At 44.9% G+C, this 23,072-nt stretch overlaps 1 long non-coding RNA gene across 1 annotated transcript; it reads left to right on the forward strand.

Annotated features, from left to right (window-relative positions):
- The first annotated feature begins 291 nt into the window (after window positions 1-291).
- On the forward strand, window positions 292-827 carry LOC124009555. The gene is made up of 2 exons (XR_006834305.1): window positions 292-686; window positions 797-827. It is a non-coding gene; the product is annotated as an uncharacterized LOC124009555 (long non-coding RNA).
- The last annotated feature ends 22,245 nt before the right edge of the window (window positions 828-23,072 follow it).

The following is a 23,072-nucleotide window of genomic DNA, read 5'->3' on the forward strand; positions in this document are numbered from 1 at the left end:
ACAGATATTCTGATCAAAGGAGTTTGCGAGTGGCGGTGGTGAGACGGCAAGGAGAAAAGAGAAGACGGAAGAGTGGCAAAGGCACAAGTCAATAAGGAGATGAGACGGCGGGTTGAACAAGAGTGCTTGTATAACAGGTGATCAATGAAGGGAGAGAGTGGTAGGAGGATGGAGAAGGAGAGGGGAGAAGCGGTGGTCTGTTGGAGTGGTGAGGAGCATGAAGATCTGCTCCGCAAAGCAAAAAGGGTGGAGGAGGTGGTGGGAAGAGAAAGAAGGACAAATAGAAAGAAATTAAAGATCAAATGAGATTGAGCACAGTGAAGGAAGAGACACCAACTATCCAGGAGGCTATGGAGAGAGAGATTAGTGATTCTATCAATGTGATACAGAAAGAGAACGAGGGGAGGATAGAGGGGGAGAGAAAGATGGAAAGAATGACGGAGGAACAGGAACAGAAAAAGAAAGAACAGCAGAGGAGGAAGCTACAGAGGAGCATAAAAGAGAGTGGGAACTCCACTGGAACAACAGAGGAGAATAGATGGTGAGGCCCAATGGGGAAAGTTGAATAGATTGACAGAGAAACAACAGAATAATAGAGAGACTAAAGTGTGAAAAGCCAGAGAGACAATTGATTGAACTCAGCCTGTAATGACTGACCGAGAGAGCGAGAGGGCGACAGAGACCAGGTAAGGAAGACATTTTTGTTGTGTTGTTTAAAATATATATATTATAAGTAATCGTACAAATGAATTGTATTCCTTTTGATTATTATTTACAAACATAATTTTACTTTCAGTTCGAGGGTGGTTGGATATCAGAGAACAGCTTGAAAAAAAATGAAAAAGCAAAGGAAGTTGGGGGGAAATGGAGAGACAAAGAAAGAGGGTAAGTCAAACTAGATAATTGTATCAGGATGTCTGGTGGTGATTACAAAGTATAATGTTCAAATTCCCAAGCCCACACTGTAGTTCCATACACTGTAAACCCCAAGACATTTTTAACTCAAATACTTCTAGTAAAGTTGAACTGAAAGTAAATGAAAAGTCATTATTGCTCAAAATGTTTGTGGTCCTGACTCAAAACTACACTGACCAAAAATATAAATGCAGCAAGTAAAGTGTTGGTCCCATGTTTCCATGATCGCATACTTTTTCCAGACGCACAAAAAGCTTATTTTTCTCAAATGCTGTACACAAATTTGTTTACATCCCTGTTAGTGAGAAATTTCTCCTTTCCCAAGATAATCCACCCAGCTGACAGGTGTGGCATATCAAGGAGCTGATTAAACAGCATGATCATTACACAAGTGCATCTTGTGCTGGGGACAATAAAAGGCCACTCTAGGGAGTATGCAACTGTCCACCAGAGCTGTTGCCAGAGAATTTCATGTTAATTTCTCTTGGAAGTACCATAAGCTGCCTCCAACTTAGTTTTAGAGAATTTGGAAGTACGTCCAACCGGCCTCAACCGCAGACCACGTGTAACCTTGCCAGCCCAGGACCTACACATCCCGCTTCTTCATCTGCGAGACCAGCCACCCGGATAGCTGATGAAACTCTGGGTTTGCACAAGCAAAGAATTTCTGCATAAACTGTTTTGAACTGTATCAGGGAAGCTCCTCTGCATGCTTGTGGTTCTCACCAGGGTATTGACAAGACTGCAGTTTGGCATCGTGGCCGACTTAAGTAGAAAAATACTCCCCTTCGAAGGCCAGGGACACGCTGGAGAAGTGTACCCTTCATGGATGAATCCTGGTTTCAACTGTACCGGGTAGAATGGCATTGTGTGGGCGAGCAGATTGCTGATGTTAAAGTTGTGAACAGAGTGTCCCATGGTGGCGGAGGGGTGATGGTATGGGCAGGCATAAACTACGGACAACGAACACAATTGCATTTTATCGATGGCAATTTGCACAGAGATAACGTGACGAGATCCTGAGGCCCATTGTCGTTCCATTCATCCGCGACCATCAGGTCATATTTCAGCATGATAATGCACAGCCCCAAGGATCTGTACACAATTCCTGGCAGCTGAAAATGTCCCAGTTCTTCCATAGCCTGCATACTTACCAGACATATCACCCATTGAGCATGTGTGGAATGCTCTGGATTGATATCCAGCAACTTTGCACAGCCATTGAAGAGGACAACATTCTACAGGCCACAATTAACAACTGATCATCTCTATGCAAAGGAGATGTTTCGAGCTAAACGAGAGAAATTGTGATCCCAACAGATACTGACTGGATGTCTGATCCACCCTCCTACCTTTTCTTGTTATTTATTTGTGACCAACAGATACATATCTGTATTCCCAGTCATGTGAAATTCATAGATCATTTCATTTTTGTATTTTTATTTAGCCTTTATTTAACTAGGCAAGTCAGTTGAGAATAAATTCTTATTTTACAATGAAGGCCTACCCTGGCCAAATCCTTCCCTAATCCATACGACGCTGGCCCAATTGTGCACCGCCCTATGGGATTAGAGCCTAATTAATTTATTACAATTGACTGATTTCCTTAAATGAACTGTAACTCAGTCAAATCTTTGAAATTGTTGCGTTTATATTTTTGTTCAGTATAAATGAGAAGTCACACCAACTCTATTTTTGTAAGTTATGATAACAAATGAACTGTTTTTAACATCTGTGTTTTTGCACATACGTTGATGGTCATTGATTCATCTTGTGGTACAAAAAGCTAAATAACATACATTTTTCTAACCTAATCCAATCTTTTTTTCTTAAAAAAAAATGTGTTACCCCCTTTTCTCCCCAATTTCATGGTATCCAATTGTTAGTAGTTACTATCTTGTCTCATCGCTACACCTCCCGTATGGGCTCAAGAGAGACGAAGGTTGAAAGCCATGCGTCCTCCGAAACACCGATGTGTCGTGTCGGAGGAAACACTGTGCACCTGGCGACCTGGTTAGCGCGCACTGTGCCCGGCCTGCCACAGGAGTCACTAGTGCGTGATGAGACAAGGATATCCCTACCGGGCCAAGCCCTCCCGAACCCGGACGATGCTAGGCCAATTGTGCATTGCCCCATGGACCTCCCGGTCGCGGCCGCTGTGACAGAACCTGGGCGCGAACCCAGAGTCTCTGGTGGCACAGCTAGCACTGCGATGCAGTGCCGTAGACCACTGCGCCACCCGGGAGGCCCCTAATCCAATATTTTAGTTAGAATTTTTACACCCAAGAAACAAAGAGATCTTCTGTTGGATCTGACAATTAATCTTGATGGTTGTACAGTCATCTCAAATAAAACTGTGAAGGACCTCGGCGTTACTCTGGACCCTGAGTTCTCTTTTGACGAACATATCAAGAATCTTTCAAGGACAGCTTTTTTCAATCTTGGTAACATTGCAAAAATCTGAAACTTTCTGTCCAAAAATGATGCAGAAAAATGTATCCATGCTTTTGTCACTTATTGATTAGACTACCTCAATGCTCTACTTTCCAGCAACCGGATAAAGCACAAAATAAATTGCTAGAATCTTGACTAGAACCCCAAAATGTATCACATTACTCCAGTGCTAGCCTCTCCACATTGGCTTCCTGTTAAGGCTAGTGCTGATTTCAAGGTTTTACTGCTAACCTACAAAGCATTACATGGGCTTGCTCCTACCAATCTTTCCGAATTGATGCTGCCCTACATACCTACACATACGCTATGGTCACAAAACACAGGCGTCCTTACTGTCCCTAGAATTTCTAAGCATACAGCTGGAGGCAGGGCTTTTCTCCTATAGAGCTCAATTTTTATGAAATGGTCTGCCTATCTGTGAGAGACGTAGACTCTGTCTCGACCTTTAAGTCTTTATTGAAGACTCATCTCTTCAGTAGGTCCTATGATTGAGTGTAGTCTGGCCCAGGGGTGTGAAGGTGAACGGAAAGGCTCTGGAGCAACGAACCACCCTTGATGTCTCTGCCTGGCCGGTTCCCCTCTCTCCACTGGGATTCTCTGCCTCTAACCCTATTACGGGGGCTGAGTCACTGGCTTACTGGTGCTCTTCCATGCCATCCCTAGGAGGGGTGAGTCACTTGAGTGGGTTGAGTAAGTGATGTGATCTTCCTGTCCAGGTTGGCGCCCCCCTCGGGTTTGGGCCGTCGGGGAGATCTTTGTGGGCTATACTCAGCCTTGTCTCAGGGGAGTAGGTTGGTGGTTGAAGATATCCCTCTAGTGGTGTGGGGGCTGTGCTTTGGCAAAGTGGGTGCAGTTATATCATGCTTGTTTGGCCCTGTCCAGGGGTATCGTCGGACAGGGCCACAGTGTCTCCCGACCCCTCCTGTCTCATTCTCCAGTATTTATGCTGCAATAGTACCTTGTCCCGGACCTGCTGTTTTGGACTCTGAATGACGGCAATAAAAAGCTAACATTTACTCCTGAGGTGCTGACCTGTTTCACCCTCTACAACCACTGTGATTATTATTATCTGACCCTGCTGGTCATCTATGAACTTTTGAACATTTTGGCCATGTTCTGTTGTAATCTCCACCCGGAACAGCCAGAAGAGGACTGGCCCATCCCTCAGAGCCTGGTTCCTCTCTAGGTTTCTTCCTAGGTTCCGGCCTTTCTATGCAGTTTTTACTAGTCACTGTGCTTCTACATCTGCATTGCTTCTACATTGCTTGCTGTTTGGGGTTTTAGGCTGGGTTTCTGTACAGCACTTTGTGACATCGGCTGATGTAAAAATTGCCTTAGAAATACATTTGATTAAATTTGATTGATATCGGTTTGAGTAAAGTCTACAAAATAAATGTATGTAACTGTGTTCTGATATATTTAGTGCAACATGTTTCCTAAAAACGTTTGAGTAATTACAGCACATTGGGGTTTACAGTGAGGGAAGAGGAGACAGAGGGCCAGAGCGCTGTTGTCTTGGGCCAATCTACATCGTAAACGTGTCTCATGTCTTTGCTCTCTCTGAGCTCTAGGCTAAAGCCACCACAGAGGAAGACAGAACATTTCTGAACTTTTGCTTTTTGAGTGTAGTTAACTAACGGTTTTGTATTTACTGATTTATATTTGAGTTACGGCTCATTGATAACTTATGTAATCAGTTTCCTAAAAATGTTTAAGTAAACTTAGTTATGTTTGAGTAATGGTGAATTATAGTTTCTAAGTAAGGTGGACTTTGCTGAACTCAAACATGTGATGTATTGCAACTTATACTTACTAAGTGACTGACTTAATATGATTATTTCATGTTCACTTCACCATATTGATTTCATTTAAATTTGTTTTATGTATAGAGAAATCAAAATAACTAAGTGGATTTACATGAAAGAATGTACATATACCTCAGTCAGAAATGGGCATTTGCATTAATCATATGAAGGTGGTCGTGCTCACTTCAGCTAATTAAGTAGATAATCAGTTTCCTCAATGTTGGAGAAGCCAGAACTGATCCGGTTTTACAGTGTACTCATTCTTCAGATTTGTTTCCTCCTGTTGTTAAAGTATTTGTCTTTCCAAATGTAGAGAAAGAGGAATAGATTGAAGAGAGTCAACCAGATAGAGAAGAGAGGGATATTTGAGGGAAATGACCAAGTGAGGTCCCTGAAAACTTTGGAGCAAGAGGTGGATCACTTTGGCGAATGAAGTAGAATGGAGAGAGGATAAAAAGAGAGAGAGAGAGATAGAGGGAAAGAGTGAGGGAACACTACTCCAGCAGTTTATAGAACAGCTGTGGAAGGATCTGCTGGACGAATGGAGAACATCTGGAAAGAGAGCGCCAAATATGGTGAGAAAGGAGGATGAAACAAGACATGGCACAATAGACAGAATGGGTGACACCAAACAAGTTTCAGAGATTTCAGGCAACACAGAGAGAGATTGAAAGAGATGAGGACATACACGCTTGATGAGCATGCGGAAGCCTATGAGATTCTGTCACTCTTCGGGGTGGGATAACGAAAAACAGACAGACACTGGGTAACAGTGACATTCTAATCTACATAGAACATATTCTCAGGGGATGGTTGTAGAATAGTTTTAATCTGGGGAAAAACTGACATTTAGAATTTTTACCAATCATAATTGTTCCATATTTTTATATTCGTGAAATTTGCCATACAAAATAACTATTGCGATTTGGAGGTAATCTTGTTTTCCTTTGAATTGCTCCTTTGATTATATTACAAATCTATTTTACTGTTGCTTACTAATATTTTCAGGGACGTGTGGACAAATGGAGCATTCATTTGTCCACACTGGGAGCCTGTAAACTTGGCTGGCTTGGTACAGGGCAGTATTGACAAGGTCTCACATTAGTGTGTGTTTCAACATTAGCCTATGTGTGTATGTTTTTGCATTCACACTCAAAGCTTTTAGTATAAAGGTCTCGGTTGGAGCGAGTGGTCGCATCTGCACGTCGCTGCACGTCGCTCCAACGGGTAGTATAACTTTTTCATTATATTTCATTATATCACAACGGTTTGATTTGTCTTATCCTAGCAATTTCTTCTCAGCTAGCTACATAGCCGTCTTTGTATCAAAGATAATTGCGTAATTATCGTATTTCGCCGTCCTAACGTAGTCTTCACTAGCCAGCTAGCTAACGTCCACTGATTAGCTGCACTGGGAAAACTATTACACTCAACTGAACGACTTGATTAGTTTAGTGTTAGCTAGCTACATAGCTGTCTTTGCTGTCTTCGTATCATCGTATCCAAGATAATTGTGTTGTTTAGGTTTAGAGTGTGTAGTCTTAGAGTGATTATCTTAATTTACCGAGGTTAGCTAGCCAGCTATTTGTCGTCCTTAACGTAGGTGACTCTGCTAGCTAGCCAACAGCTAGCCAACGTCTTCTGTATAGAACTCAACTACCCGGTCGCATTCACAGGTTGTATCACATTTTCACTTCATTTCATTACAGTACAACGGTTTGATTTGTTTGATCGTAGCTAGCTACTTAGCTAGCTACATAGCCGTCTTTGTATCAAAGATAATTGTGTAGTCTAGAGCGATTTTCTAGGTTCGCTAGCCATCTATTGTCGTTCTTTTAACGCAACGTAACGTAAACAACACTGCTAGCTAGCCTGCTAGCCCCCGAATAGCAACACTGCAGAAACTATTCACTCAACGGAACGACTTGATTAGTGTAGTGTCAACAACGCACCCACTGCCAGCTGGCCTACTTCAGCAGTACTGTATCATTTTAATCATTTTAGTCAATAAGATTCTTGCTACGTAGCTTAACTTTCTGAACATTCGAGACGTGTAGTCCACTTGTCATTCCAATCTCCTTTGCATTAGCGTAGCCTCTTCTGTAGCCTGTCAACTATGTGTCTGTTTATCCCTGTTCTCTCCTCTCTGCACAGACCATACAAACGCTCCTCACCGCGTGGCCGCGGCCACCCTACTCTGGTGGTCCCAGCGCGCACGACCCACGTGGAGTTCCAGGTCTCCGGTAGCCTCTGGAACTGCCAATCTGCGGTCAACAAGGCAGAGTTCATCTCAGCCTATGCCTCCCTCCAGTCCCTCGACTTCTTGGCACTGACGGAAACATGGATCACCACAGACAACACTGCTACTCCTACTGCTCTCTCTTCGTCCGCCCACGTGTTCTCGCACACCCCGAGAGCGTCTGGTCAGCGGGGTGGTGGCACCGGGATCCTCATCTCTCCCAAGTGGTCATTCTCTCTTTCTCCCCTTACCCATCTGTCTATCGCCTCCTTTGAATTCCATGCTGTCACAGTTACTAGCCCTTTCAAGCTTAATATCCTTATCATTTATCGCCCTCCAGGTTCCCTCGGAGAGTTCATCAATGAGCTTGATGCCTTGATAAGCTCCTTTCCTGAGGACGGCTCACCTCTCACAGTTCTGGGCGACTTTAACCTCCCCACGTCTACCTTTGACTCTTTCCACTCCTCTCCTCTTTTGACCTCACCCTCTCACCTTCCCCCCCTACTCACAAGGCAGGCAATACGCTCGACCTCATCTTTACTAGATGCTGTTCTTCCACTAACCTCATTGCAACTCCCCTCCAAGTCTCCGACCACTGCCTTGTATCCTTTTCCCTCTCGCTCTCATCCAACACCTCCCACACGGCCCCTACTCGGATGGTATCTCGCCGTCCCAACCTTCGCTCTCTCTCCCCCGCTACTCTCTCCTCTTCCATCCTATCATCTCTTCCCTCCGCTCAAACCTTCTCCCACCTATCTCCTGATTCTGCCTCCTCAACCCTCCTCTCCTCCCTCTCTGCATCCCTTGACTCTCTATGTCCCCTATCCTCCAGGCCGGCTCGGTCCTCCCCTCCCGCTCCGTGGCTCGATGACTCATTGCGAGCTCACAGAACAGGGCTCCGGGCAGCCGAGCGGAAATGGAGGAAAACTCGCCTCCCTGCGGACCTGGCATCCTTTCACTCCCTCCTCTCTACATTTTCCTCCTCTGTCTCTGCTGCTAAAGCCACTTTCTACCACGCTAAATTCCAAGCATCTGCCTCTAACCCTAGGAAGCTCTTTGCCACCTTCTCCTCCCTCCTGAATCCTCCGCCCCCTCCCCCCCTCCTCCCTCTCTGCAGATGACTTCGTCAACCATTTTGAAAAGAAGGTCGACGACATCCGATCCTCGTTTGCTAAGTCAAACGACACCGCTGGTTCTGCTCACACTGCCCTACCCTGTGCTCTGACCTCTTTCTCCCTCTCTCTCCAGATGAAATCTCGCGTCTTGTGACGGCCGGCCGCCCAACAACCTGCCCGCTTGACCCTATCCCCTCCTCTCTTCTCCAGACCATTTCCGGAGACCTTCTCCCTTACCTCACCTCGCTCATCAACTCATCCCTGACCGTTGGCTACGTCCCTTCCGTCTTCAAGAGAGCGAGAGTTGCACCCCTTCTGAAAAAACCTACACTCGATCCCTCCGATGTCAACAATTACAGACCAGTATCCCTTCTTTCTTTTCTCTCCAAAACTCTTGAACGTGCCGTCCTTGGCCAGCTCTCCCGCTATCTCTCTCTGAATGACCTTCTTGATCCAAATCAGTCAGGTTTCAAGACTAGTCATTCAACTGAGACTGCTCTCCTCTGTGTCACGGAGGCGCTCCGCACTGCTAAAGCTAACTCTCTCTCCTCTGCTCTCATCCTTCTAGATCTATCGGCTGCCTTCGATACCGTGAACCATCAGATCCTCCTCTCCACCCTCTCCGAGTTGGGCATCTCCGGCGCGGCCCACGCTTGGATTGCGTCCTACCTGACAGGTCGCTCCTACCAGGTGGCATGGCGAGAATCTGTCTCCTCACCACGCGCTCTCACCACTGGTGTCCCCCAGGGCTCTGTTCTTGGCCCTCTCCTATTCTCGCTATACACCAAGTCACTTGGCTCTGTCATAACCTCACATGGTCTCTCTTATCATTGCTATGCAGACGACACACAATTAATCTTCTCCTTTCCCCCTTCTGATGACCAGGTGGCGAATCGCATCTCTGCATGTCTGGCAGACATATCAGTGTGGATGACGGATCACCACCTCAAGCTGAACCTCGGCAAGACGGAGCTGCTCTTCCTCCCGGGGAAGGACTGCCCGTTCCATGATCTCGCCATCACGGTTGACAACTCCATTGTGTCCTCCTCCCAGAGCGCCAAGAACCTTGGCGTGATCCTGGACAACACCCTGTCGTTCTCAACTAACATCAAGGCGGTGGCCCGTTCCTGTAGGTTCATGCTCTACAACATCCGCAGAGTACGACCCTGCCTCACACAGGAAGCGGCGCAGGTCCTAATCCAGGCACTTGTCATCTCCCGTCTGGATTACTGCAACTCGCTGTTGGCTGGGCTCCCTGCCTGTGCCATTAAACCCCTTCAACTCATCCAGAACGCCGCAGCCCGTCTGGTGTTCAACCTTCCCAAGTTCTCTCACGTCACCCCGCTCCTCCGTTCTCTCCACTGGCTTCCAGTTGAAGCTCGCATCCGCTACAAGACCATGGTGCTTGCCTACGGAGCTGTGAGGGGAACGGCACCTCAGTACCTCCAGGCTCTGATCAGGCCCTACACCCAAACAAGGGCACTGCGTTCATCCACCTCTGGCCTGCTCGCCTCCCTACCACTGAGGAAGTACAGCTCCCGCTCAGCCCAGTCAAAACTGTTCGCTGCCCTGGCCCCCCAATGGTGGAACAAACTCCCTCACGACGCCAGGACAGCGGAGTCAATCACCACCTTCCGGAGACACCTGAAACCCCACCTCTTTAAGGAATACCTAGGATAGGTTAAGTAATCCCTCTCACCCCACCCCCCCCTAAGTTTTAGATGCACTATTGTTAAGTGACTGTCCCACTGGATGTCATAAGGTGAATGCACCAATTTGTAAGTCGCTCTGGATAAGAGCGTCTGCTAAATGACTTAAATGTAAATGTAAATGTAAATGTATTCATTATACACCAATTCTGTTTTTCAACTGTTTAAGTAATGATTACACTGCAGGTCATTACATCCACCATATGATGCATCCATGAGATGAAAGACGTGTTATTTTACTTTTGCACACCTGTATTTAGCGAAACATGGCAAGTCATGTGATACCATTAGTCTATGATACCATTAGTTTGCCATTACAACAATGACTGAATGACGCTACCGCTATGGGGTAACATTAACTGGCTAGCTAGCTAGTTGACACTGTCCGCTGCCTGTCTATGACAGGTCCATGGCATGATACACAGTCCGCTGCCTGTCTATGACAGGTCCATGACATGAGACACTGTCCGCTGCCTGTCTATGACAGGTCCATGGCATGAGACACTGTCCGCTGCCTGTCTATGACAGGTCCATGGCATGAGACACTGTCCGCTGCCTGTCTATGACAGGTCCATGGCATGAGACACTGTCCGCTGCCTGTCTATGACAGGTCCATGGCATGAGACACTGTCCGCTGCCTGTCTATGACAGGTCCATGGCGTGAGGCACATGAGTTTGGTTGATGAGCAGCACACAGAGAAGATAAACACACCTTAACTTAATTTGATCATTTAGCTTATGAAATCTGCAGTTCAAGAAAGCAATTTATCAAAAGAGTAAATGAGTATTTAGCGAAACAATGTTGTTGTGAGAAAATGTCTGTTGCTAGATAACTACACTACACAACCAAAGGTATGTGGACACCTCCTTATTGTTAGATGTGGAATAATGCACATGTATATGGAGTTGTACAGGTAACTGCCAAAATAATGGAAAGACTTGAGTAAATGAGTGATACAATGTATATTGAAAGCAGGTGCTTCCACACAGGTGTGGTTCCTGAGTTAATTAAGCAATTAACATCCCATCAAGTTTCAAGATTTATTAGTCATATGTACAGGATACACATGGTATACACCACCAACAAAATGCTTACTTGCAGGTTACTTCTCAACAATGCAATAAATATAAGAAATAAAAGACAAGGATAATGTATGAACATAAAGTAAATAAATGGCTTAGCAGAATAGAATAAACATGTTAGCAAAAATATAAAACAGGAAGGCACAATTTCTAGTGCGATATTTACACGTGTTTTAGGTAAGGGGGTATCGGGGGGCAAGTGTTTAAATTGTGCACTATTTAGCAATCATAATAAGCCTGGTAGCAGAAGTTGTGATGTGTATGCATCACGTGGATGTGTGTATGTCTGTGTGGGTGCGTGCGTGAGTGCATGTGTGCTAAGTTGCGGAGAATCAGAGCAGGTGGTCAGTCCAGTTCAAGTGTTCAGCAGTCCGATGGCTTGTAGATAGAAACTGTCTCTGAGCCTGTTGGTATCAGAGCTCATGCTCCGATACCGTCTGCTCGACGGTAAGGGAGTGAACAGCTTGTGGCAGGGATGTGTGGGGTCCTTGATGATGCTACGGGCCTTCCTTAGGCACCGTTTTGAGTAGAAGTCCTGGATGGGTGGGAGCACGGTGCCAGTGAGGTACTGGGCTGTCTTGACCACCCACAGAAAGGGCCTTGCGGTCATGGATGGAGCAATTCCCTTACCAGGCCGTGAGCAATCTATTCGGTTGCTCTCAATGGTGTAGAGGTAGTATTTGGAAAAGACCCGGGGTGGTATGTCGAATTTCTTCGGCCACCTTCGGAAGTAGAGACGCTATTGCGCCCTCTTGACGAGTGGTAGTGTTGTTGGTCCATGTCAAGTCCTCGGTGATGTGGACGCCAAGGAACTGAAAATTACTGACTCTCTACTGCAGTCTGGATCAGGGCATCGGGGCATGTTCCCTCCTCTGCTTCCTGAAGAAAACAGTCAACTCCTTTGTTTTGCTGATGTTGAGGGAGAAGTTGCTGTCCTGGAACCACAATGCCAGTTCACATACCTCCTCCCTATGAACATCCACATTGTGGGCCTACAACCGCGGTGCCGTCAGCACACTTGATGATGGAGTTGGAGTCACACAAAGCCACGCAGACCTGGGTGAACAGGAGAGGGCTGAGGACACACCCCTGGGGACCCCTGTGTTAAGATACCATGTGGAGGAGGTGATATTGCCAGTCCTCAAAGCCTGTGATCTGCCCGTGAGGAAGTCCAGGATCTTGTTGCAGAGGGTGGTGTCCAGACACAGGGCTCTGAGCTTGGTGTCGAGCCTGGATGTCACAATAGTGTTGAATGCTCAACTGTAGTCAATGAACATAATTCTCACATTAATGTTCCTCTTGTCCAGATGTGAATAGAGATCTGTTAGAGTGGTAGGTGAATTGGAGTGGGTCCAGTGTGCCTTGCATGCTGGCCTTAATGTGGGCCATAACCAGCCTCTCTAAGCACTTCATGATGACCGGGGTGAGTGTGACAGGGCAACAGTCATTTGGGCATGTCCCCTTGTTTTTCTTGGGCACTGGGACGATGGTGATCTCCTTGAAGCAGGTGGGTACCTGCCTGGGGCAGGGACAGTTTGAAGATGTCAGAGAAGACGCCCACCAACTGGTCAGCACACACTCTGAGGACGCGGCCAGGGATGCCATCTGGGCCGGCGGTTTTGTGAGTACTCACTCTTCTGAGAGTTTTCCTCACTTCAGCCTCGGAGAGCAAAAGCACCTGGTTGTCCAGAGAGCAGTGAGAGTCTTCCTGAATGCCTCGGTATTATCTGCTTCAATGCAAGTATAGAATGTGTTAAGCTCATCTGGAGGGAGACTTCAGTGGGTACCACACAGCTGGATTTTCCTTTGTAGTCTGAGAAAGTCTGTGTTGCGAGTCTAAAGGATCTAACCCTACCTACTTGCCTTGTACACGTTGCGCGACATCTGAGCTCATTCTGCTGACATTGAATGCTGCACTACGGCCTCTCAGCATGGTACGGATATCTCCATTCATCCTAGGTTTCCGATTCATGCCCACAGCCGTTTCCCTGCCACTCAATCACAACAAACAAACCTCTTGCAGGTTGAGTTCAATAACTACAGACAGATGTATGGTGAGATGCCGGAGGAAGCTATCAATAGGTCAGTAGCCTACAGAATAATATAAGAAGATATACAGTGCATTCAGGAAGTATTCAGACTCCTTAACTTTTTTCACATTTTGTTACATTACAGCCTTATTCTAAAATTGATTAAATAAAAAAATGCCATCAATCTACACACAGTGCCCCAGCGAAAAGCGAAAAACGCTTTTAAGACATTTTTGCAAATTAATAAAAAAGATAAGTATTCAGACTCTTTGTTATGATTCCTGAAATTGAGCTCAGGTGAATCCTGTTTCCATTGATCATACTTGAGATGTTTCCACGCCTTGATTGGAGTCCACCTGTGGTAAATTAAATTGATTGGACATGATTTGGAAAAGCACACACCTATCTATATAAGGCTCACAGTTGACAGTGCGTGTCAGAGCAAAAATCAAGGCATGAGGTCGTAGGAATTGTCCGTAGAGCTCCCAGACAGGATTGTGTCGAGGCACAGATCTGGTGAAGGGTACCAAACATTTTCTGCAGCATTGAAAGTCCCCAAGAACTCCACCAATCAGGACTTTTTGGTAGATTGGCCAGACGGAAGCCACTTCTACACCTTAGCCAAATACATTTAAACTCAGTTTTTCACAATTCCTGACATTTAATCCTAGAAAACAATCCCTGTTTTAGGTGAGTTAGGATCACCAATTCATTTTAAATGTCAGAATAATAGTAGAGAGAATTATTTATTTCAGCTTTTATTTCTTTCATCACATTCCCAGTGGGTCAGAAAATTGCACACACTAGATTATTATTTGGTAGCACTGCCTTTAAATTGTTTAACTTGGGTCAAATGTTTCGGGTAGCCTTCCACAAGCTTCCTACAATAAGTTGGGTGAATTTTGGCCCATTCCTCCCGACAGAGCTGGTGTAACTGAGTCTGTTTTGTAGGCCTAATTTTAATGTGGATATAGATACTTTTGTACCGGTTTCCTCCAGCATCTTCACAAGGTCCTTTGCTGTTGTTCTGGGATTGATGTGCACTTTTCCCACCAAAGTACGTTCATCTCTAGGAGACAGAATGTGTCTCCTTCCTGAGCGGTATAACGGCTGTGTGGTCCCATGGTGTTTATACTTGCGTACTATTGTTTGTACAGATGAATGTGGTACCTTCAGGCATTTGGAAATTGCTCCCAAAGATGAACCAGACTTGTGGAGGCCTACAATTTTTGGCTGATTTGGCTGATTTCTTTTGATTTTCCCATGATGTCAAGCAAAGAGGCACAGGTACACCTCCAATTGACTCAGATGATGTCAATTAGCCTATCAGAAGCTTCTAAAGCCATGACATCATTTTCTGTTATTTTCCTAGCTGTTTAAAGGCACAGTCAACTTAGTGTATGTAAACTTCTGACCCACTGGAATTGTGATACAGTGAATTAATTATACGTGAAATAATCTGTCTGTAAACAATTGTTGTAAAAATGTGTTGTGTCATGCACAAAGTAGATGTCCTAACCGATTTGCCAAAACTATAGGTTGTTAACAAGAAATTTGTGGAGTGGTTTAAAAACAAGTTGATGTCTCCAACCTAAGTGTATGTAAACTTCCGACTTCAACTGTATGACAGCATTGCACATTCTTGGCATTTTCTCACCCAGATTCATGAGGAATGCTTTTCCAACAGTCTTGGAGGAGTTGTTGGCTGCTTTTCCTTCACTCTGCAGTCCAACTCATCCCACACCATCTCAATTGGGTTGAGGTTGAGGGATTGTGGAGGCCAGGTCATCTCATGCAGCACTCCATTACTCTCCTTGGTAAAATAGACGGTACAAATCAAATCAAATGTTAATGGTCACATACACATGTTTGGCAGATGTTAATGCGAGTGTAGCGAAATGCTTGTGCTTCTAACAATTTCACAACAACTACCTTATACACACACAAGTGTAAAGGAATGAATAAGAATATGTACATAAAAATATATGGATGAGCGATGGCCGAACGGCATAAGCAAGATGCAGATGGTATAGAGTACAGTATATACATATGAGATTATTTTTTGATGTATTTTATTTGACCTTTATTTAACTAGGCAAGTCAGCTAAGAACAAATTCTTATTTTATATGACGGCCTAGGAACAGTGGGTTAACTGCATGTTCAGGGGCAGAACGACAGATTTGTACCTTGTCAGCTCGGGCATTCGAACTTGCAACCTTTCGGTTACTAGTCCAATGCTCTAACCACTAGCATTGAGCTACCCTGCCGCCTGTAGGGTATGTAAACAATGTGGCATAGTTTAAAGTGGCTAGTAATACATGTATTACATCAATTTTTGTATTATTAAGAGGCTAGAGATTTGAGTCAGTATGTTGGCACCAGCTACTCAATGTTCGTGATGGCTGTTTAACAGTCTGATGGCCTTGAGATATAAGTTTTCTTTCAGTCTCTTGGTCCCAGGTTTGATGCACCTGTACTGACCTTGCCTTCTGGATGATAGTGGGGTGAACAGGCAGTGGCTCGGGTGGTTCTTGTCCTTGATTATCTTTTTGACCTTCCTATGACATCGGGTGATGTAGGTGTCCTAGAGGGCAGGTAGTTTGCCCCAGGTGATGCGTTGTGCAGACCTCACTACCCTCTGGAGAGCCTTACGGTTGTGGGCGGAGCAGTTGCCGTGCTAGGTGGTGATACAGCCCGACAGGATGCTCCCGATTGTGCATCTGTAAAAGTTTGTGAGTGTTGTTGGTGACAAGACAAATTTCTTCAGCCTCCGGAGGATAAAGAGGCGCTGATGCGCCTTCTTCACCACGCTGTCTGTGTGGTTGGACCATTTCAGTTTGTCCGTGATGTGTACACTGAGGAACTTAAAAACTTTCCACCTTCACTACTGTCCCGTCGATGTGGATATCGGGGTGCTCCCTCTGCTGTTTCCTGAAATCCACAATCATCTCCTTTGTTTTGTTGACATTGAGTGTGAGGTTATTTTCCTGACACCACACTCCGGGGGCCCTCACCTCCTCCCTGTAGGCCGTCTTGTCGTTGATGGTAATCAAGCCTACCACTGTAGTGTTGTCTGCAAACTTGATGATTGAGTTTGAAGCTTGCATGACCATGCAGTCATGGGTGAACAGGGAGTACAGGACAGGGCTGAGAACGCACCCTTGTGGGACACCAGTGTTGAGGATCAGCGGGGTGGAGATGTTTTTTCCTACCCTCACCTCCTGGGGGCGTCTCGTCAGAAAGTCCAGGACCCAGTTGCACAGGGTGGGGTCGAGAACCAGGAGATTACTGGGAGTTTGGAGGATACTATGGTGTTAAATGCTGAGCTGTAGTCAATGAACAGCATTCTTACATAGGTATTCCTCTTGTCCAGATGGATTAGGGCAGTGTGCAGTGTGATTGTGATTGTGTCGTCTGTGGACCTATTTGGGCGGTAAGCAAATTGGAGTGGGTCTAGGGTGTCAGGTAGGGTAGAGGTGATATGATCCTTGACTAGTCTCTCATAGCACTTCATGATGACAGAAGTGAGTGCTATGGGGCGATAGTCATTTAATTCCGTCACTTTAGCTTTCTTGGTAACAGGAACAATGCTGCCCCTCTTGAAGCATGTGGGAACAGCAGACTGGGATAAGGATTGATTGAATATGTCCATAAACACAACAGCCAGCTTGTCTGCGCATGCTCTGAGGACGCTGCTAAGGATGTCGTCTGGGCTGGCAGCCTTGCGAGAGTTAACACGTTTAAATGTTTTACTCACGTTGGCTGCGGTGAAGGAGAGTCCGCAGGTTTTGGTAGCGGGCCGTGTCGGTGGCACTGTATTGTCCTCAAAGCGAGCAAAGAAGCTGTTTAGTTTGTCTGGGAGCAAGGCATCGGGGTCCGCAACGGGGCTGGTTTTCTTTTTGTAGTCGTGATTGACTGTAGACCCTGCCACATACCTCTCGTGTCTGAGCCACTGAATTGTGACTCTACTTTATCTCTACACTGACGCTTAGCTTGTTTGATTGCCTTGCAGAGAAATAGCTACATTGTTTGTATTCGGTCATGTTTCCGGTTGTCTTTCCCTGAATAAAAGCAGCGGTTCACGCTTTCAGTTTTGCGTGAATGTTACCATCAATCCACGGTTTCCGGTTGGGGAAGGTTTTAATAGTCGCCATGGGTACAACATCACCGATGCACTTGCTAATAAACTCGCTCACCGAGGCAGCGTATTCATCAATGTTGTTGTTGGACGCTATCCGGAACATATCCCAGTTCACGTGATCGAAGCAATCTTGAAGCGTGGAATCAGATTGGTCGGACCAGCATTGAACAGACCTGAGCACGGGCATTTCCTGTTTTAGTTTCGGTTTATAGGCTGGGAGCAACAAAATGGAGTCATGGTCAAATTTGCCGAAAGGAGGGCGAGAGAGGGCTTTGTATGCCTTGCACAAATTAAGAGTAACAATGATCCAGGATTTTACTGTTTTCAGATTAGCCTTGTTAAAATCCCCAGCTACAATAAATGCAGACTCGGGATATGTGGTTTCCAGTTTACATAGAGTGAAGTTCTTTCAGGGCTGTCGAGGTGTCTGCTTGGGGGGGAATATACATGACTGTGATTATAATCGAAGATAATTGTCTTGGTAGATAATGTGGTCGGCATTTCATTGTAAGGAATTCTAGGTCAGGTGAACAAAAGGACTTGAGTTCCTGTATGTTGTTGTCACGCGGGACTAGGTGGGGGCAGGAATCAGACGCAGAGAGAGAGAGTAACTGAGTTGAAGTGCTTTACTCTTGCACACCAAAATAATAAGCCCAACAAAATACAGAGTGCAGGACACTATACAAGACAACCCAAAAACCACAGGGTGTCAAGTAAAGAAAAGAAAATACACCACTACCTAACATGCACACACGTAACATTAAGACAATCCAGCACAAAACAAGGGCGGGTCAAACTACTACATATAGGGAAGCTAATTAAACCAGAATACACACAGGTGAAACTAATAAGACAAAACCAACAGACAAACGAAAAAGGGATCGGTAGCGGCAAGTAGGACGGCGACGACGAACGCCGAGCACCGCCCGAACAGGCAGGGGAGCCACCTTCGGCAGAAGTCGTGACAGTTGTTATGATCACACCACGACTCGTTAATCATAAGGCATACACCCGCGCCCTTCTTCTTACCAGAGTTATGTTTGTTTCTGTCGGCAAGATGCATGAAGAAACCAGGTGGCTGTACCGATCTGATAATGTATCCCGAGTGAGCCATGTTTCCATAAAACAGAGAATGTTGCAATCTCTGATGTCTCTCTGGAAGGCAACCCCGCTCTGATTTTGTCTACCTTGTTGTCAAGAGACTGGACATTGGCATACTCAGGAGCGGTGGGCGATGTGCCTGTCTACGGAGCCTGACCAGAAGACAGCTCCGTCTGACCCTTCTGCAGCGCCATTGTTTTGGGTCGCCTGCTGGGATCCAATACATTGTACTGGACCAAACAGAGGATCCACTTCGGGAAAGTCGTATTCCTGGTCATGATGTTGGTGGACGTTGCTCTTATATCTAATAGTCCCTCCTGGCTGTATGTAATAAGACTTAATATTTCCTGGGGTAACAGTGTAAGAAATTATACATTAAAAAAAAACTAAATACAGCATAGCATCTTAAGAACGCTAAGCGAGGCGGCCATCTCTGTCGACGCCAGAGTTGTGTTTTTGTTCATTGTCCTGTTGAAAAACAAATGATAGTCCCAATAAGCGCAAACCAGATGGGATGGTGATTTGCTACAGAATGCTATGGTAGCCATGCTGGTTAAGTGTGCCTTGAATTCTTATTCAATCACACACAGTGTCACCAGCAAAGCACCCCCACACCATCACACCTCCTCCTCCATACTTCACGGTGGGAACCACACATGCAGAGATCATCCGTTGATCTAATGTTGTTATGGTCTAATGGTCTAATGTTGTTATGGTCTAATGGTCTAATGTTGTTATGATCTAATGTTGTTATGGTCTAATGTTGTTATGGTCTAATGTTGTTATGGTCTAATGTCTCTAATGGTCAATCTGTTATGATCTAATGGTCAAAGATCTAATGTTGTTACGATCTAATGTTGTTAATCTAATTGTCTAAAAATGGTCTAATGTTGTTATGATCTAATGGTCTAATGTTGTTATGGTCTAATGTTGACTAATGGTCTAATGTTGTTATGATCTAATGTTGTTATGATCTAATGTTGTTATTCTAATGGTCTAATGCTGTTACTAATGGTCTAATGTTGTTATGGTCTAATGTTGTTATGGTCTAATGTTGTTATCTTGTATGCACACATGACTGTAAGTCATAAAAGTCTCTAAATGGCTATATTATTATTATATATTATATATCCGTTTATTGGACAAGGCGGTTGGAACTGAAAACCTCAAATGTGGACTAATCAGACAAAGGACAGATTTCCACTGGTCTAATGTACATTGCTTGTGTTTCTTGAACCAAGCAAGTCTCTTCTGTTTATTGGTTTCCTAAAGTAGTGGTTTCTTTGCAGCAATTCGACCATGAAGGCCTGATTCATGCAGTCTCCTCTGAACAGTTCATGTTGAGATTTATCTGTAACATGAACTCTGTGAAGCATTTATTTGGGCTTCAATCTGATATGCAGTTAACTCTAATGAACTTATCCTCTGCAGCAGAGGTCACTGGGTCTCCATTTCCTGTGGCGGTCCTCATGAGAGACAGTTTCATCCTAGCGCTTGATGGTTTGTGCAACTGCAGTTGAAGAAACTTTCAAAGTTCTTGAAATGTTCCTGATTGACTGACCTTCATGTCTTAAAAACTTCTTAAGGCTTGGTGGGAGCCTAGCTCCCCATCTCGACAACATCTGGGGAAATTGCAGAGCACAAAATTCAAAAAACAAAAATCGTAATATTAAACATTCATGAAAATACAAGTGTCATACATCATTTAAAAGCTTACCTTCTTGTTAATCCAGCTGCTTTGTCAGATTTCAAAAAGGCTTTACGGCAAAAGCATAACATGCGATTATCTGAGGACAGCGCCCCACATACAAGAGCATTAAAAACATTTTCCAAACCAGCAGAGGTGTCACAAAAGTCAGAAATAGCGATAACATAAATCACTTACCTTTGAAAATCTTCCTCTGTTTGCCTCAGCTACACAACAAATGGTTGTTTTGTTCGATTAAAGTCCTTTATATCCAAAAAAAGTCAGTTTAGTTGGCGTGTTTGATTCAGCAATCCACCCGTTCCACTAGTTCAACATGCATACAAAGGAATCCCAAAAGATACCAATACACTTTGTTCAAACAAGTCAAACAACATTTCTAATCAATCCTCAGGTACCCTAATATGTAAATAAACGATAAATAACAGACATAAAATACCGGAGATAAATAACGATGTGTGTGCCCTCATACACGCACGCCACAAGACTCCAGTCAAAATGAGAGCCACCTTGAAAAACGACTAATTCATTTTTCAAAAATCAAGCCTGAAACACTTTCTAAAGACTGTTGACATCTAGTGGAAGCCATACAAACTGCAATATGGGAGGATTTCCTTTGAATTTCCAGTAGACAAGCATTTCAATGGGTGACCTCAAAAACAAAATTCTGGATGCATTCTCCTCGGGTTTTCGCCTGCCATATCAGTTCTGTTATACTCACAGACATTATTTCAACAGTTTTAGAAACTTCACATTGTTTCCTATCCAATACTACCAATTATATACATGACCTAGCTGGGCCTGAGTAACAGGCAGTTAACTTTGGGCACGTCAGTCATCCGAACTTCCGAATACTGCCTCTTAGCCTTTTTAAAGTAATGATGGACTGTCGTTTCTCTTTGCTTATTTGAGCTATTCTTTCCATAATATGGAATTTGTCTTTAAACCAAATAGGGATTTCTTCTGTATACCACCCCTACCTTGTCACAACACAACTGATTGGCTCAAACGCAATAATAAGGAAAGAAATTCCACATATTAACTTTTAACAAGGCACACCTGTTAATTGAAATTACATTCCAGGTGACTACCTCTTTTTTATTTTTTATTTCACCTTTATTTAACCAGGTAGGCTAGTTGAGAACAAGTTCTCATTTGCAACTGCGACCTGGCCAAGATAAAGCATAGCAGTGTGAACAGACAACACAGAGTTACACATGGAATAAACAATTAACAAGTCAATAACACAGTAGAAAAAAATGGGCAGTCTATATACAATGTGTGCAAAAGGCATGAGGAGGTAGGCGAATAATACAATTTTGCAGATTAACACTGGAGTGATAAATGATCAGATGGTCATGTACAGGTAGAGATATTGGTGTGCAAAAGAGCTGAAAAATAAATAAATAAAAACAGTATAAAAAAACAGTATGGGAATGAGGTAGGTGAAAATGGGTGGGCTATTTTCCTATAGACTATGTACAGCTGCAGCGATCGGTTAGCTGCTCGGATAGTTGATGTTTGAAGTTGGTGAGGGAGATAAAAGTCTCCAACTTCAGCGATTTTTGCAATTCGTTCCAGTCACAGGCAGCAGAGTACTGGAACGAAAGGCGGCCAAATGATGTGTTGGCTTTAGGGATGATCAGTGAGATACACCTGCTGGAGCGCGTGCTACGGATGGGTGTTGCCATCGTGACCAGTGAACTGAGATAAGGCGGAGCTTTACCTAGCATGGACTTGTAGATGACCTGGAGCCAGTGGGTCTGGCGACGAATATGTAGTGAGGGCCAGCCGACTAGAGCATACAAGTCGCAGTGGTGGGTGGTATAAGGTGCTTTAGTGACAAAACGGATGGCACTGTGATAGACTGCATCCAGTTTGCTGAGTAGAGTGTTGGAAGCCATTTTGTAGATGACATCGCCGAAGTCGAGGATCGGTAGGATAGTCAGTTTTACTAGGGTAAGCTTGGCAGCGTGAGTGAAGGAGGCTTTGTTGCGGAATAGAAAGCCGACTCTTGATTTGATTTTCGATTGGAGATGTTTGATGTGGGTCTGGAAGGAGAGTTTGCAGTCTAGCCAGACACCTAGGTACTTATAGATGTCCACATATTCAAGGTCGGAACCATCCAGGGTGGTGATGCTAGTCGGGCATGCGGGTGCAGGCAGCGATCGGTTGAAAAGCATGCATTTGGTTTTACTCGCGTTTAAGAGCAGTTGGAGGCCACGGAAGGAGTGCTGTATGGCATTGAAGCTCGTTTGGAGGTTAGATAGCACAGTGTCCAATGACGGGCCGAAAGTATATAGAATGGTGTCGTCTGCGTAGAGGTGGATCAGGGAATCGCCCGCAGCAAGAGCAACATCATTGATATACACAGAGAAAAGAGTCGGCCCGAGAATTGAACCCTGTGGCACCCCCATAGAGACTGCCAGAGGACCGGACAGCATGCCCTCCGATTTGACACACTGAACTCTGTCTGCAAAGTAATTGGTGAACCAGGCAAGGCAGTCATCCGAAAAACCGAGGCTGTTGAGTCTGCCGATAAGAATATGGTGATTGACAGAGTCGAAAGCCTTAGCGAGGTCGATGAAGACGGCTGCACAGTACTGTCTTTTATCGATGGCGGTTATGATATCGTTTAGTACCTTGAGTGTGGCTGAGGTGCACCCGTGACCGGCTCGGAAACCAGATTGCACAGCGGAGAAGGTACGGTGGGATTCGAGATGGTCAGTGACCTGTTTGTTGACTTGGCTTTCGAAGACCTTAGATAGGCAGGG

The sequence above is a fragment of the Oncorhynchus gorbuscha genome, linkage group LG22, assembly GCF_021184085.1.
Source record: "Oncorhynchus gorbuscha isolate QuinsamMale2020 ecotype Even-year linkage group LG22, OgorEven_v1.0, whole genome shotgun sequence".
In the NCBI taxonomy this organism is placed as follows: domain Eukaryota; kingdom Metazoa; phylum Chordata; class Actinopteri; order Salmoniformes; family Salmonidae; genus Oncorhynchus; species Oncorhynchus gorbuscha.